Below are 17,703 nucleotides of genomic sequence, written 5' to 3' on the forward strand. Positions count from 1 at the left end.
AGGGAGAAGCAGGCTCCCCTTGCTACACCATGTTTTTGTCTAAACATTTCCTTTCCAAACATAAAAAAGTTGTTAAAAAGGCACCATTTAATAAGTTCAAGCACTATATATATATATATATATATATATATATATTACTCCACCACTATTTCCGATTCTGGAAATATCACGGACAGAAAGGTAGTTGCAGCAAAAAAGGTTTATTTCTGGCTGCACAGCAACGCGTTTCAGCTTACGCCTTGATCACGCTGAGTGACAGGCGTTTTTTTGCACATTATTTAAATGCAGTGTAAAACATAAAAACAAACGGTGAACGTGCCCTTAACCTTGTGAAAAGCGGCGGCCATCTTATAATGTATAATTCCACATTAGAGCTCAGTTTAAATCAGAGCCTCAAACATACGTTCAGCAGGGAGATTAATAAAAAAGATTAACAATCAAAAACACAAATATGTTCTGTATCATGGATTAAATATGGTTAACAATACATCTCATTTTTAACACAGATTTTGTCAAAAAGAAAGAAAGGACGAATATCGAATCCAGCCCAAGTGGGCATAAGTCGCCAAATAATTACAATATTCATTTGTAAGTCCATCAAAATAAGAGAATAGTTTTATTACGGGGACGTGCGATCGGCCCGGAATACACCCCCAGTGGGGATTAATCGCCCCTCATCATTTGAAAGAAAAATCATTGTAAATCTTCCTACGAGGTATAAATGACTAAAGACCACATATAAACCACATAAAAAACAGCCCAAGTGGGCCTAAGTATATTGAACTTCGATTGTTACTTAAATAAGTTTATCATCCTCCACTGGAAGATATCACCAATTTATTATTTGTGATTTAGATATTCTATCTCCCCAAGATTTCATGATCTAGAGTAGTTGTGAAAGCCAGCCACCAAGAAAGTGCAAAACACCTGAAAAATAAGAAAACAAAAAGACCTAATCAAAATCTGATGATTCAATAGTTACACAGCTTCATATTCTACCTATGCAGGTGTACAGACAATTCTTCATTGGAATTCAAACCCAAAGGGGCCATAGTTTCAAGGTCAATGATGTACCTAGACTCCAATTTGCGTAGAGTTAGTAATCTATTTCCCCCTCGGATATTCTCGCCGACAGCATCAATGACCACCATTTTTAGAAATTTCTCGTTCTGCATATGTGTATCAAAGAAGTGTCTAGCTACCGGGTATTGCCTGTTATTGTGGCGGATGGCTCTGATATGCTCCAGTACTCGTTTTTGTGCACGGTGGATAGTGCTGCCTATATAGGCCTTGTTACAGGGACAATTTAATGCATATACACAATAAGTCGTGTTGCATGTCAAAGATTTTCTTATCACAAGTTTGTTTTTACTGCTCAGAATATCCAACGTTGTGCAGTCGACGCTGTTACTGCATGCCTTGCAGTTTCTACAGCATCGAAAGCCTACTCTCCCACTCTGTGTTGGTCTATTCCTGCTAGTCACAAGATTGGGACTCAAATCATCCCTTAAGGATCGATTTTTTTGAAAAGTGATCTGAGGGCCATTACTAAGATGTTTTTTCAGGTGGGGATCAGTTAACAGCACATGCCAATGTTTTTTAAGCGTCATTCTTACATCCCTAGCTTGCCCTGAATAGGTTGTAATGAACCTAAGGGTATCCGAATCTTTGATTTCTTTGTTAGGATGTAATAGCTGGGTCCGTGTTAGTGTCTCCACTTTCTTACAAGCTTCTGAGATGGTTCTTTTGCCATAGCCCCTCTCTCTGAATCGTTGTATCATGGTCTGTTTTTCATTTTCATAGCCTATCTCAGAGCTACAATTACGTTTGGCACGTAATAATTCGCCAAACGGAATACTTTGTATTAATTTCTTAGGGTGTGAACTTAACGCACTCAAAATACTATTTCCTGCAGTTTTTTACGAAATAGTTTCGTATGCATCCCACAGTCTTTGATTTCAATTTGTATATCTAAGAATTCGATATTCGTCCTTTCTTTCTTTTTGACAAAATCTGTGTTAAAAATGAGATGTATTGTTAACCATATTTAATCCATGATACAGAACATATTTGTGTTTTTGATTGTTAATCTTTTTTATTAATCTCCCTGCTGAACGTATGTTTGAGGCTCTGATTTAAACTGAGCTCTAATGTGGAATTATACATTATAAGATGGCCGCCGCTTTTCACAAGGTTAAGGGCACGTTCACCGTTTGTTTTTATGTTTTACACTGCATTTAAATAATGTGCAAAAAAACGCCTGTCACTCAGCGTGATCAAGGCGTAAGCTGAAACGCGTTGCTGTGCAGCCAGAAATAAACCTTTTTTGCTGCAACTACCTTTGTGTCCGTGATATTTCCAGAATCGGAAATAGTGGTGGAGTAATAGATACAGGGTTTCCGATACCCTGAACGTGGACCGCTCGATTGACAGCCTTCAACCTGATCGGACTCTTGTGTTAGTAAATTACTGAAACGAAGGCTGACCGCAATATGGAGGAAGTCGCCAGGATACTTCGTGGGACTGATCAATGGTGATTACGCGGAGTCAAGCTATCGTATACCGGAACGAGGAAACGGTGGCCTGTGGCTGGCTGACTTTACAAGAACTACGTTCGAGCATCGAGGTGGCGTTGCCCGGTGAGATCCTACTATTTATATCTTTAATACCGCTGTTGTAAATTGAAACAACGATGTGATTAAGCATTTACTAAAGACATTAATTCCCTTTCTTTAGATCATGTTTTCTCTGTTATGTTGACCGAAGTTCGGACTCCATTTTGTATTGTCATGCTTCCACGTGTTCCCCACGAGAAGAGTCCAACCTCTGTGTTAGTTGCTCTTGTAATCTGCCTAGTAACAGTCTATAAATAGCTCCTTTGTCCATCTGGCGCATGCCCAGAACTGACCACATCTGTTATCAGTTAGCCTTGCTTGACCATGTTTTCGCGGGCTCAAGGAGTGTGTTAGCTCCGCCCGCATATTGATTCAGTATCGAAAATGACCATAAATGGTAATGTTCTTCGGCCTCATGTTGTATCCACCCACTTATGAGCCCCTCTATTGTGTATAAAAGGGGACCATGTACGTAAGTTCTTTGTGCTACTCTATGCAATACTGAAGAGTGTTGTGTGGATTGTAGGACCACCCTTAAGGGTTAATAAATGCTGTCTTTGTACTTTGCAGTTTCCGTGCCAACGTCCTTATAGATTCCATTACAGGAGAGCGAACCCTTGTGTCCTGTGGGCCTAGCTGGGGCCTGTATTCATCAATTGGCGCCCGTCACGTGGGGCTCATCGGCGACTCGGATGCTCAAAAGACTGGTCGCGACGAAGGTGAGGAATTTGGCCAGGGACGTGATCACTGCCAGCGGCGTCTTAGCCCTGGCATCCCGAGGTTTTTTCTTCCTTCCCTTCCGAGCTGACCGTCTGGGTGGCGCCGGTCCTCGACTGAGACCTCTTCTGTCGGTCTTGCCGTGAAAGCCGTTTGGGCGATTTTGGAGCTTGGCAGTTGGAATCTGGACTCTTGATTGGTAAGAACCGTTGTACGGTACTTGCTCCGAGTTTTTGAAGCCTGGTCTGGCTATTTGAGTTTGATTTGTGATGACTAGTCATATTTTGTATTTGTCTTTGTGAAAATATATGCGTTGCAACACATATAGGCAGGTAATGTGGAGAGATTTCTCCGGAGCTGTGTACCCTTGAACGGCGCAACGATTAAGTGCCATTTTCTTTATAATATTGCATATTTTGCATTATTTCTGAGCATGCCTGCTTTTAGCGCACTCCGTAAGTGGTGTTGCTGCTTTGGAAACCGGTTGAACCTCGAGGAATCTGCTCCGGCTCCCCCAGAGGGGACTCCTAATAGGGATATGTATGTGAAGCATGGTCTTTCTTCCATAATGTACAGCACAGTATGGAGGAAATATACTAAAAAAGATCCTGAGTTGCGATGGCCTTTGTATGGATCGTTTGATATACGTAAGATTGAGTATGTGGAACAGTGTATGTGTAAACGGCGTGCTCGGCAGGATATGTTTGAGTGTGTGCGGTTGTGGGTGAAGGAAGTGCGTGAGCGAGAGAAGCGTGAGAAAGCGCTGTTTGATAAAGAACAATGGAAGAATGATCATGTGCGAGCACAGGAAGCGAGGCGTCGGGAGGAAAGAGAACAGACGGAGAAGCAAGAGAAAGAACATAGGTTACAAGTCTCGGGTCAATATGCTGTTCGTCAGCCACTCTATCCTGTCCTTAATAATCATGACGATGATTTTTATTTATTAGATCGTTCTCCGCCTCCTTATGTCGGCGCGTCTGCCCCGAGGCCACAAGATTCTGGATCGGGTTTGAGTAAGGTAGACACGCGGTCCATGTTATCGGCCGAGCGAATGGGTGAGCTTCGACAGTTTTCCTATCGTGCATGTAAGGGCAAGTTATCCCTTGATGAACTGTTGGCTTCTTGGGAGTCGTGGCAGGATAGGGAAAGGTTGTATTTCTTGGGACACTTTTCTGATGAAGTGATTACTGCCTTTCGGAAATATTCCAGTGTCTTTGAACCTGCTGATGTGGTATCAGATTCTAAAGCATTGCGTAATGGTGTTTTCTCTCCCTCTAAGGCGCCTGAGGCGGTTCGACGACTGTTTGCGTTGCGGGATGAGGCAGCAGACCTTAAAGAGAAAGCGCGCCAACATCTTGAGGAGGAAAAGCGGTCGGATTCGCGTACTGGAGGCGGCCATTCATCCACCTCTCAATCAGATAAGAGCGATCCAGTGCATGTTAAGCCAATGCGCGAGGCGGCGCCTTTGTATGTTCCTCCTAAAGGAGCGGGGACTAGCTCGGACATTACCTCCGCCGATGCTAAGGGATATTTTGTATATAATTGGGTTTATACTCCCTGGCACAGGGCTGACGTCATGGCATTAAAGAATGCGTTGCCTGATCCCCGCAAGAATCCAGCGGCCTTCTACGAAGAAGTCGAGGGGGCCTTGAATTCTTGCGTTATGACCTTAGCAGATATAGACCTGTTCTTTGGCCTTATTCTACCACCGGATATGTGGCGATCTGTCCGAAAGGTAGATGATATAGTTGCCTTTAAGGCTCGGTGGTCTGACCTTGAGGATGAGGATAGGGAACGGAAGCCCGCGCAGAAACCACCCCAGAGTATCTTAGACCTCCCTACTGCTATTCTGACTAAGTTGAAGACAATTATCCCCCCTAAAAAGATTGATTGGAATATGTTAGCTTCATGTAAACAGAAAGCTGACGAGTCGGTTGCGGACTTCTTTACGCGTTTTGAGGAGACGTTTCATGATTTTAGTGGCCAGTCGCTTACTGATGATACGGGTCGCCACCTCTTTGCGGATAAATATGTGGCTAATCTGCTGCCGGCAGTTGCGGCCCGTTTAAAAGCGAGCGAAAGTTCTTGGTCTTCCGCAACACCGACGGCGCTCCTGACTATCGCCCAGTATTATGAGCGTCAGGAGCAAGAAGCAAAGGGCCAGGAGGAAAAGAAATCGAAAGATTTAAAAACAAAGGTGATGTTGGCACAAGTCTATGGCCCGCCCCGACGGGGTAGTAATAGAGGTAGGGGAGGATCTTATGGTCCTCCCTCGGGCCGATCTGATTTGAATAGGAACCAATGTGCGTATTGTAAGCAATCGGGTCATTGGGTTAGGGACTGCCCGGTGTTGCATGCATCGCGTCAGGGGCATACCCAGGGTGGCCCGCGAGGTAGAGGGGGTTTCTCGAACTTTAGAGGGAATTCTAACGAACAGGCTCGTTTTGACTCTGCTGGGCAGCACCGAGATAGATCAAATGTTTTCGACCGCCAGCATCAGTATCAAGTGTCGGGGATTGACCGATCGGGGTACCATGACTCTCAGCATGCATAGGAATGCGTTGGATGGGGGTTAGAATCAGTTGAGGTGCCGGTCGATCAGAAGGGTCCTTATGTATCGGCTGAGGTTTTGGGCTCTACTGATCAGTTCCTAGTGGATACAGGAGCGACACGTAGTGCGCTGTCTAAGCAATTGGTTCCGGGGGCTCCCCCATCCGGCTTAATGGTCACATCGGTAGGGTTTGACGGTACACTCTCCCGAAGCCCTCTTTCGCAGCCCCTCATGTTTAAGGTTGATTCTTTTTCTGCACCCTGTCCGTTTCTGCTTGCCCCGTACACACCGGACAACATTATGGGCCTTGATATGTTGAAACATTTTAGGGCTACGATCCGCTGCTCCCCTGCTGGTGTGCGGGTAATATTAAATGACAATTACCCCCGGTCTGAACGGATGTGTGCGATGTCAGAGGATGCGCTGTTAGCTACCCTCCCTCGTGCTTTGTGGGCAACGTCGGATACTGATGTGGGACAAATGGTGATTCCACCGGTCCACATTAGTGTCCAGGAGGGGGCGGTGTTACCACGCCTCCCACAGTACCGTATTTCCCAGGAGGGCGAGGAGGCTCTCATGCAGATAGTGCAGGATTTGATGGCGGTAGGGGTAGTGGAGGAAGTCCCCTACAACATTTGTAACAGTCCGATCCTTCCCATACTGAAAAAGGATACGGATGCCAGAGTTTATCGGTTTATAATTGATTTGAGAGAAGTGAACAAGATCGTGATACCTCAGTACCCAGTGGTTTCCGATATCACGACGTTGCTTACTTTGGTACCACCTACGGCGACTATGTTCTCAGTGATCGATTTGAAGAATGCCTTCTTTTCCATTCCCATTCACCCTGATAGCCGATATCTTTTTGGGTTTACATTGAATAATAGATCTTATCGTTTTTGTAGGATCCCCCAGGGCTACACAGAAAGCCCTAGCATTTACAGTCAGGCTTTGAAAAGACAATTGGATTCCTTTGTTCTGCTCGAGGGGGTCGCCCTCATTCAATATGTCGATGACATCTTGCTGGCGGCTGACACCCTGGAGTTGTGTGAAAAAAGTACGTTATCCTTACTTTCCTTTTTAGCATCCCACAATCATAAGGTATCTAGGAAGAAATTGCAATTCTGTAGACCAAAGGTGACTTATTTGGGTCACCTTTTGTCTAAGGAGGGACGTGCACTCACACCGGATCGTATCCAAGTAATTTTGGACACACCGAGACCGTCCACACAGAAGGATGTGCGTGCATTTTTGGGCCTTGTTTCTTTTTGTAGACAGTGGATATTGGGGTTTTCACACATAGCTAAGCCATTGTTAGCCCTCTTGGCAAAGGACACGCCTATCCCAATCCCTTGGTCAGATGAGTGTGATACTGCTTTTCAGCAACTACGACAGGCCCTTTGTTCAGCACCAGTGTTAGGGACCCCTGATTATGCAAAACCCTTTTCGTTGTATGTGCATGAGAAAGATGGATGTGCATTGTCAGTTTTAGTGCAGATGCACGGCGATAAGCAGCGCCCTTGTGCATATTTTTCGGCTGTACTTGATCCTGTCGCCCGAGCATTACCAGGGTGTTTTCGCTCGGTTGCGGCGACAGCTGTGTCAATACGCCAAAGTGAGGGAATTGTGTTATCTCATAAGTTGTTGGTATTAGTCCCCCATGCTGTCGATGCCCTGCTTAATCAAACAAAGACGCAGCATTTGACCAGTGCCCGTTTAACGGGATATGAATTGACGCTTTTGGCTCCTCATATTACGTTGAAAAGGTGCGTAACGTTAAACCCGGCAACATTGTTGCCATACCCCGAAACCCAGCCTGAGGCGCGGAGAGTACATGATTGTATTCTCGTGACTGAGGAACAAACAAAGGGTCGTATTGATCTCCAGGATACGCCCTTTCCAGATGTAGATGGAGAACTGTGGGTGGACGGATCATGTCTGAAGCTACCAGATGGTACGACTTCAGCAGCGTATGCAATTACCACGTTGCAAACGATAGTGGAGACTGCACGCATACCACAGAAATCAGCTCAAGCAGCGGAACTGATAGCATTAACACGAGCATGTGAGCTCAGTACAGGATTATGTGTGAATGTTTATACAGATAGCCGCTATGCCTTCGGAGTAGCGCATGACTTCGGCCTACTCTGGAAGGAGAGAGGGTTTTTAACGTCACATGGAGTACAGATAATGCATGGAGAGTTAGTTTACAATCTCTTAACTGCATTGACATACCCAAAGAAAATTGCCATCGTTAAGTGTAGCGCCCATAGGAAAGTAGTTGACAAAGTTGGAGAAGGGAATGCGTTAGCAGATCGAGTAGCACGGGAGACTGCGATGCAGCCCGGTACTACTGCCATGTATGTAGTAAAGTCACAGGTGGAAAGATGGCATGATGCGAAGGAGGAAGTGCGGGAAATGCAAAGGACCGCTTCTGACAAAGAGCGGGAACAATGGGCTAGTGAGGGAGAGCTGGATGATGAGGGCTGCTGGAGAAATAAGCAGATGGATAGATGGAAATTACCCACGGCTTTTGTACAGCCTATGGTTCAGATGGCACATGGGCTAGCACATGTTGGAGCTTCCGCAATTGTAAAATTGCTTACCCAAGTCTGGGAGCATCCAGAGATTGCTAGCACGGCAAAGAGGGTGGTGCAGACTTGTATGATCTGCTTGAGGTATAACCCAGGAAAGGGTACTCGAACTCCAGCAGGAGGATTCGTGACACCCACTGCACCCTTCGAGGTTTTGCAGATGGATTACATCCAGCTTGAGCGCTGTAACAATTTGAAGTATGTTCTAGTAGTGGTTTGCGCCTTCAGTAAATGGGTTGAAGCGTACCCTACGAAAGACAATACTGCAATGACTACTGCGAAGCTGCTGTTGAAAGAGTTCTTCCCTCGATATGGCGTCTGTAGACTTCTGTGGAGTGATAATGGGCCTCACTTTGTAGCGGATGTTATAAAGTATGTCTTGAAGGGCCTGGGCATCACCCAGAAGTTTCACACGGTATTCCACCCTCAGTCTGCGGGACTAGTCGAGAAGTATAATGGTACACTGAAGCTCAAGATCGCTAAAATTCAAGCTTCGACGTCTTTGACTTGGCCAGATGCTCTACCGCTGGCGCTATTGTCAATAAGATCGGTACCACACTCTCGAACTGGCCTTACACCGTATGAGATTGTCTTTGGACGGCCAATGAATATTTGGGGTCCACCAAAACCTAAAGCTGTGTATGATGTACCGTGTGTAATGATGAACGATTATCTGGCACAGTTAACGGATAACTTGGTTTCTATTCATCAACAGGTCCGAGAGGCGCTCCCTGATCGGTCCACCGGTGAAGGACATGGTCTCCGACCTGGTGACCACGTGATGGTGAAAATCTTTGACAGAACAAACAGCTTGGAACCGAGATGGGTGGGTCCTGAGCAGGTCCTCCTCGCAACGAGGACGGCTGTGCGAGTCTCCAGTAGAAAGAATTGGATCCATTCCCTGCACTGTAGGAAGGTGCCGCCCGGATTGGTGGAACCTGCCGTGCTGACCGAGCAACGAGAAATCCTGGCTGCAGAGACAGGCCGTGCTGCGGAGCCAAACGCCACTGAGGAGCTCTTTCCGGACCACATGACTCCTGGAGGAAGGCGATATCATCTTCGACCAGGGAAGTGAGTTCTCCAGTACCGGGACATACTGTCAGAACGGCCCTTGGGTTAGTGAAACGGAGAGCCGATGAGGCAAGGGGGGGGGATCAGCCCTGCATTAGTGTAGCGACACCCGTCTTGGCCCGCTGGTGAAGAAATCGACCGCTGCCCAAGGGGAAGAGTTCTGACAGACTTTTAGTTTCAGGAAGATATTGGGTTTTTACTTTGACATGGAGAAAAAGAAAATCCTTTGTGCATTAGGGTTCATGTTGACAGTAGCCATTGTTGGGATAACCACATGGTTCGTGGAGGATGTAACTCCCGCTCGGAAAATACTTGTGTTGACAACTCCGGTGCCTGAGGAGCACTACTTTTATACATTGCCGTATCAAGAGTTGAAGCATCGACAGTCTTACTTGAATAACACTTTCATCCAGATGCTGAATCATACCCACGTTGCTACGAACGCTACGAACTGTTGGATATGTGGGATGATGCCAGCCCATCAGAAGAAAGGAGGAACGCCATTTATACCACTTCCTTTCTCTCATAATGGCTCTTGTAGAGCATGGTATACTTTGCTTTTTGCCACTCGGAAACCGACAGTGGGACGATTGCTCTTCAGACTCAATAAAGAATGCCACCAAGATAAAAATGGGTATCCACAAGCGAATGGGACAATTTGGGAGTGGGAAGAGTACCGACCAGACAATGAATCCATCCCCTACATCTTCACGAACACAAGAGACACTGTGGGAAAGGACAAATTTGTGATTCAAGTAGCACAAGCTCAAGCGGACCTGTGTGTCCAGAGTGTGGGTTTTATTCCTGTTGGTGTTAGTGATTGTATTACTGTTCTGAACATTGATGGGTTGAACAATAGTACCTTTTTAGCCTCCCATAATACGTACTTTGTGTGTGGAAATAAAGGTTATTACCGTCTGCCGGCTGGGTGGTCTGGGGTATGCTATGTATCATTCCTATTACCTCCTGTATTCCTAGCACCCGCATCTTATCATAAGGATCTGAAATTATTGAATAATGTGACTGTAAATAGGTATAAACGTACTCTATCAATTGATGATGTAGATCAGACTGATACCAGTCTGCAACAGTATATTGATTTTAACTTAGGACTGTTTTTCTTTGTTGGAGCTGCTCTGAACAGTAGGAAGATCCGAAGATTAACAAGAGTGGTAGAGGCTGTGACAAATCAGACTGCTGCTGCTCTTGGGAATCTTACGGAGGAATTGCAAATTACTAGAATTGTTGCATTGCAGAATCGTATGGTATTAGACGTTATGCTAGCTGACAGAGGAGGAGCATGTAAAATTATTGGAAGTAGCTGTTGTGTGTTTATCCCTGATCATACGCCATCAGTTTATAATGCCATTAATAAACTGCATAAAATTGCAGCTGAGATCCATACAGAAAACGGCACTTGGTCCTTTTCTGGATGGTTTTGGGCGTTAATTACTGCCTGGGGATGGAAGGTTTTAACTGGTCTCTGTATTATTGTAGCACTTCTGTTCTCGTGCTGTATCTGTGTTCAGTGTGGTCCCTTGCTCTGTTCTGTATGTGTATCATTTTGTATCCCCGATAAGAAAGCTATTGCCAATGTGGCTCATCAGAAACGTTTAGCTAAAGAAGTTGAAGAAATGATGACAATTGACATATATGATGATTACCCTAACAAACCGGATGTCTTCAGTAAATGCTGTAAGGGTCGTCTGTTGTAAATTGAAACAACGATGTGATTAAGCATTTACTAAAGACATTAATTCCCTTTCTTTAGATCATGTTTTCTCTGTTATGTTGACCGAAGTTCGGACTCCATTTTGTATTGTCATGCTTCCACGTGTTCCCCACGAGAAGAGTCCAACCTCTGTGTTAGTTGCTCTTGTAATCTGCCTAGTAACAGTCTATAAATAGCTCCTTTGTCCATCTGGCGCATGCCCAGAACTGACCACATCTGTTATCAGTTAGCCTTGCTTGACCATGTTTTCGCGGGCTCAAGGAGTGTGTTAGCTCCGCCCGCATATTGATTCAGTATCGAAAATGACCATAAATGGTAATGTTCTTCGGCCTCATGTTGTAACCACCCACTTATGAGCCCCTCTATTGTGTATAAAAGGGGACCATGTACGTAAGTTCTTTGTGCTACTCTATGCAATACTGAAGAGTGTTGTGTGGATTGTAGGACCACCCTTAAGGGTTAATAAATGCTGTCTTTGTACTTTGCAGTTTCCGTGCCAACTTCCTTATAGATTCCATTACAGGAGAGCGAACCCTTGTGTCCTGTGGGCCTAGCTGGGGCCTGTATTCATCACCGCTGTGGGTTGACGGCGTGTAATTACTTAGATGCGAGTGGTGGGATTCCAGTCCGGGCTTTGTCTAACCAAAATGCAAACGTGAACTCCTCGATACGCGAAGGGAGCTGCTCTGTGATATCTGGATTGAACAATACTACAAGCAGCATTGGTAGTTGCCGTATAGTGTGTTTTGTGACCATGGCTGCAGCCTTAGAGGCAAGAAGAAAAAACACAGCAAACAAATTATTTTTCACTATGACAGATGATAATGGTGGAACCAATGGTGCAACCAATACCATCACGGAAGAAATCAAGACGCAATCTCTATTCAATCAATTGGAGAAATTGCATAAGAAAGAGCTTGCCAAATGGTGGGAGGCTGAGTCCTTACAGAGATACATTGATGTCGCACGAGTACCTAGAGGCTTACGGATTTTTACTATACCGACTTACGAAGACCCCGACCCAGAAATGCTAGAAGAATGGGCAAACAATTCAAATGCATGTTCAACTATTATGCTTCGTATATTAGTAAAATACGCCTTAAAAGATCGTTGCAAACTACTGGCTGAGATCGAGGCGACCCTGGCTGAATTGGAAAAAGTAACTACAAAGGAAGTCATTGATGAATTCATGAATAATTTGTCCAAGAAAATGGACAAATTAGAGGAGGAAATTACAGCTAAAAAACAGAGAAAATTTGTACGGGACTACAAAGACTACCAGTCAGGCCGTACTCTTACCTTCCATAAGAAATATGATCACCTCTTTGAAAAAAACAAGGAAGGGGGTGGTCTAATTCATCAAATTAAAACATCTGAAATAATTGAGATATCGGAAAGTGATATATCGGATGGAAGCCTATCGGACGCCTCAACCTCAGCAGCTCATCCCGACATTAATGTGGCTCAGAAGAAATCTACTAATTTTTTAGCCCAGTTTCATATGATGAACCAGGGACGGACAGACCAACCACATGTGCAGGGAGCGCAGAGAGGGAGAGGACGCGGAAGCAGAGGCAGAGGTATTGGAACAAACAGGCAAAGAAGAGGAGGAAAAACAGATGCCGCAACCCCCATGGGAATGATGACAAGGGGGAAGAAACAACAAATATGACTGTGGTCAACCTCTCCAAAAGAATACTGACAGAGGAAGAAACTAAACTACTTGCACTAGGTCTGTCCTTTTGTCCTACCTATAATTTGAATTTTGCGAAGACCAGAATAGATTTGTTTTATTTTGCGCGTAAATTGAAATTAAAAAAATGGTTTGATACGAAATATGTGACCAAGGATCTCACCACACAAAGGGTAACTATAAGCAATTTAAATGTTGATGATGTTGAGATTTTGAATATTTTAACTTCTCAACATGATCAAGAGACTGATGAGAGTATTGTGACTGCTGATTTGCAACAATATGATATTGATGGTAATGTGAATCCAGGGAGTGGTTTTAAACCTAAATCAGTTTTTCTACCACAGATTGAATGTGATGCCATCGATGTATTTGAAAGAGGGGTTCTAAGTGATCTTAAGAAATTGCGGCATAAAAAAACTCCTTTCAATCAGAAAAATCTGACTCATGACCAAATGTTAGCCATTGAAAGTCTTAAAACCGACCCAATGATTGTTATAAGACAGTCCGATAAAGGTGGTAATGTCGTGGTTCTAGACAAACTTGCATATCTAAAAGAAGGCTATGGACAGTTGTCAGATAATAGATGTTACAGCATATCAGATAAGAACTCCATATCTGAATCCAATAAAGAATATGGGGATATGCTTGTGGAGTGGCGTGAAAGGGGCCTACTAGAATGGGAGGAGTACAATTATCTCAAGTGTCCTCACCCCACAATCCCTATTCTGTACCTACTTCCGAAGCTACATAAAGATCCACTGAACCCGCCAGGGAGACCAATTGTATCTTCAATTGGTTCATTATTAGAAAACACCTCCCGCTTCATTGATCACTATTTAAGACCATATGTGGTCAATCTACCATCGTATTTGCGGGATACGACACACTTCCTGACCATCATAGATGGCATCCACTGGGAAGAGAACTACACACTCGTAACTTTGGACGTGTGTAGCCTCTACACCAGTATTAAACATGATTTTGGCTTACAAGCCATAAAACATTACCTAAAAACTCGATCAATATCACTATTGGGGCACTCAGAGATGATTCTGATTATGATCCAGTTTTGTCTAACCAACAACTATTTTTTGTTTGATGAGGTCGTCTATTGCCAGTCACAGGGCACAGCCATGGGCACCTGCTTCGCCCCCAGCTATGCCAATTTGGTCATGGGTTGGTGGGAGGAGCAGGTGGTGGCGCACATGGCAGAATTCGATCAGTGTGTCCTGTGGCTACGCTTCATAGACGACATATTTTTTATTTGGAATGGAGATAGTGATTCTGCTGAAACCTTCATTGCCAAATTGAATGACAATTGCTACAATTTGGCCTTCTCTGGGGAATAAGTACAACGGAAATTGAATTCTTAGATATACAAATTGAAATCAAAGACTGTGGGATGCATACAAAACTATTTCATAAAAAAACTGCAGGAAATAGTATTTTGAGTGCGTTAAGTTCACACCCTAAGAAATTGATACAAAGTATTCCGTTTGGCGAATTATTACGTGCCAAACGTAATTGTAGCTCTGAGATAGGCTATGAAAATGAAAAACAGACCATGATACAACGATTCAGAGAGAGGGGCTATGGCAAAAGAACCATCTCAGAAGCTTGTAAGAAAGTGGAGACACTAACACGGACCCAGCTATTACATCCTAACAAAGAAATCAAAGATTCGGATACCCTTAGGTTCATTACAACCTATTCAGGGCAAGCTAGGGATGTAAGAATGACGCTTAAAAAACATTGGCATGTGCTGTTAACTGATCCCCACCTGAAAAAACATCTTAGTAATGGCCCTCAGATCACTTTTCAGGAATAGACCAACACAGAGTGGGAGAGTAGGCTTTCGATGCTGTAGAAACTGCAAGGCATGCAGTAACAGCGTCGACTGCACAACGTTGGATATTCTGAGCAGTAAAAACAAACTTGTGATAAGAAAATCTTTGACATGCAACACGCCTTATTGTGTATATGCATTAATTTGTCCCTGTAACAAGGCCTATATAGGCAGCACTATCCACCGTGCAAAAAAACGAGTACTGGAGCATATCAGAGCCATCCGCCACAATAACAGGCAATACCCGGTAGCTAGACACTTCTTTGATACACATATGCAGAACGAGAAATTTCTAAAAATGGTGGTCATTGATGCTGTCGGCGAGAATATCCGAGGGGGAAATAGATTACTAACTCTACGCAAATTGGAGTCTAGGTACATCAGTGACCTTGAAACTATGGCCCCTTTGGGTTTGAATTCCAATGAAGAATTGTCTGTACACCTGCATAGGTAGAATATGAAGCTGTGTAACTATTGAATCATCAGATTTTAATTAGGTCTTTTTGTTTTCTTATTTTTCAGGTGTTTTGCACTTTCTTGGTGGCTGGCCTTCACAACTACTCTATATCATGAAATCTTGGGGAGATAGAATATCTAAATCACAAATAATAAATTGGTGAGATCTTCCAGTGGAGGATGATAAACTTATTTAAGTAACAATCGAAGTTCAATATACTTAGGCCCACTTGGGCTGTTTTTTATGTGGTTTATATGTGGTCTTTAGTCATTTGTACCTCGTAGGAAGATTTACAATGATTTTTCTTTCAAATGATGAGGGGCGATTAATCCCCACTGGGGGTGTATTCCGGGCCGATCGCACGTCCCCGTAATAACAACTATTCTCTTATTTTGATGGACTTACAAATGAATATTGTAATTATTTGGCGACTTATGCCCACTTGGGCTGGATTCGATATTCGTCCTTTCTTTCTTTTTGACAAAATCTGTGTTAAAAATGAGATGTATTGTTAACCATATTTAATCCATGATACAGAACATATTTGTGTTTTTGATTGTTAATCTTTTTTATTAATCTCCCTGCTGAACGTATGTTTGAGGCTCTGATTTAAACTGAGCTCTAATGTGGAATTATACATTATAAGATGGCCGCCGCTTTTCACAAGGTTAAGGGCACGTTCACCGTTTGTTTTTATGTTTTACACTGCATTTAAATAATGTGCAAAAAAACGCCTGTCACTCAGCGTGATCAAGGCGTAAGCTGAAACGCGTTGCTGTGCAGCCAGAAATAAACCTTTTTTGCTGCAACTACCTTTGTGTCCGTGATATTTCCAGAATCGGAAATAGTGGTGGAGTAATAGATACAGGGTTTCCGATACCCTGAACGCGGACCGCTCGATTGACAGCCTTCAACCTGATCGGACTCTTGTGATATATATATATATATATATATATATATATATATATATATATTTGTATGTGAAACCAGTGTTGCTGTGCCTGTTGATGGGGGGGGGTGAAATTTTGTCTACCATCAATACTGCCATGGTTGTCCACTTGAAACAGGTGACCTATACTGCCAGCATGGTGGTTAGTGGATCTGCCAATATTTGAAAGAATTATCTTTATTGCCCGTCTCTAAATGGCCTTCAATGTCTTGGCTTTAGCAGGCAGGAATTTTTGATCTTTAAAATCGATTTTGAATAAAAATCCCATGGAAATATTCCTCATATTCACAGCTGAAAAACTTTACGGAATCACACATAAGCTGGAAGGAATGGCTATGCTTGACAGATAGAGCCATTAAAAACTCATAAGAGAACACCACATTTTGTCAAATGTAACATTAAAGGACAGGTAATATAAAAATATCAAACTAATGACAAGCTTCAATCACCTGAACGTTTTTTTGTTGTTGCTGAAGTGGTTCCTGTTGTTGCTCCTGCTGTTGGTAAAGATGTATTTTCTAAGACAGAAGCATAGCACTATGTTATATTTACTCATAGATGGAAGTATCACTATGTTCAGTAAGAGGTACAATTAAACAGTAAGTTCATCTGTGTTACATCCAACTATCCCATTTGTGTTCTAATATTCACACGTCACTACAATTCTCTCAGAATATTGCCACAACATTCATTCATCATTTCCATCTCATCATTTGCTCTTTGTTCTTCTCATCAAGTGTTGCTTGACTTGAGGAGGAATTTGGTCTGTTTCTCTATGTATCAGTAGCTGCCATTCCTCATAGCGTATATTTGATATCTTCTATAGAGTGTCAAACAATTCTTAAAAACTCCCAAAGGACATCCAGTCCTGTTGGTACATTGTAACTGGTTGATGATGGAGACATGCTAGTCGATTCCGAAAACATGCAGTCAGTGAAACGTTATGGAAATTGACATAGATGTTAAGTTATCATCCCTGTTCTATGATGCTGTAAATAAAGTTAATATTTTTGTTTATTCTATCATTTTATTTATGTAGCACAACTAAGCACTAAAAATAAAGTAGTGTTTCAAATAGTCAACAGATGAACAAAAAACAAATATGGTAACGTTGCATAAAAAGGATAATTCAACTTCAAAGAGATGGAAAAAACAGCTTTTATAGTACCTTCTACAAGCACACACACACACACATACCGGCAGACCCCAATGTATCTAAATATATATATTTCTACACAAGCAGTGCTAAACATTGGAAAAGAATAAGGCTCAACTCTGACCTTCAGTAATCTCTGTTCAATGTAAATGTGTCTCTTTAAAATGTTTCCCAAATCCTAACCATTCTGAAACTGCTCCTCTTTGCTGCCTCCATCAGTGTTAGGTCTTCTGTATTACCCAATTTTACAAATGTTTCACACAGAATCTCCTACGATCTATTGTGCTAATTTTAATAACCCTGATTTTTTGCATCTAAC

General features: G+C 43.2%; 1 protein-coding gene across 1 annotated transcript in view; it reads right to left on the reverse strand.

The window, feature by feature from the left end:
* The window catches only part of LOC146866841 (scavenger receptor cysteine-rich domain-containing protein DMBT1-like), a 279,548-nt gene that overhangs the window by 246,464 nt on the left and 15,381 nt on the right, over positions 1-17,703 (reverse strand). Inside the window, exon 5 of the mRNA XM_085602366.1 lies at positions 16,678-16,746. The gene's annotated coding sequence lies outside the window, so the exon portion shown is untranslated. The remainder of the gene's footprint in view (positions 1-16,677; positions 16,747-17,703) is intronic.

Source organism: Triturus cristatus, chromosome 1_2 (genome assembly GCF_964204655.1).
Source record: "Triturus cristatus chromosome 1_2, aTriCri1.1, whole genome shotgun sequence".
Classification (NCBI taxonomy): domain Eukaryota; kingdom Metazoa; phylum Chordata; class Amphibia; order Caudata; family Salamandridae; genus Triturus; species Triturus cristatus.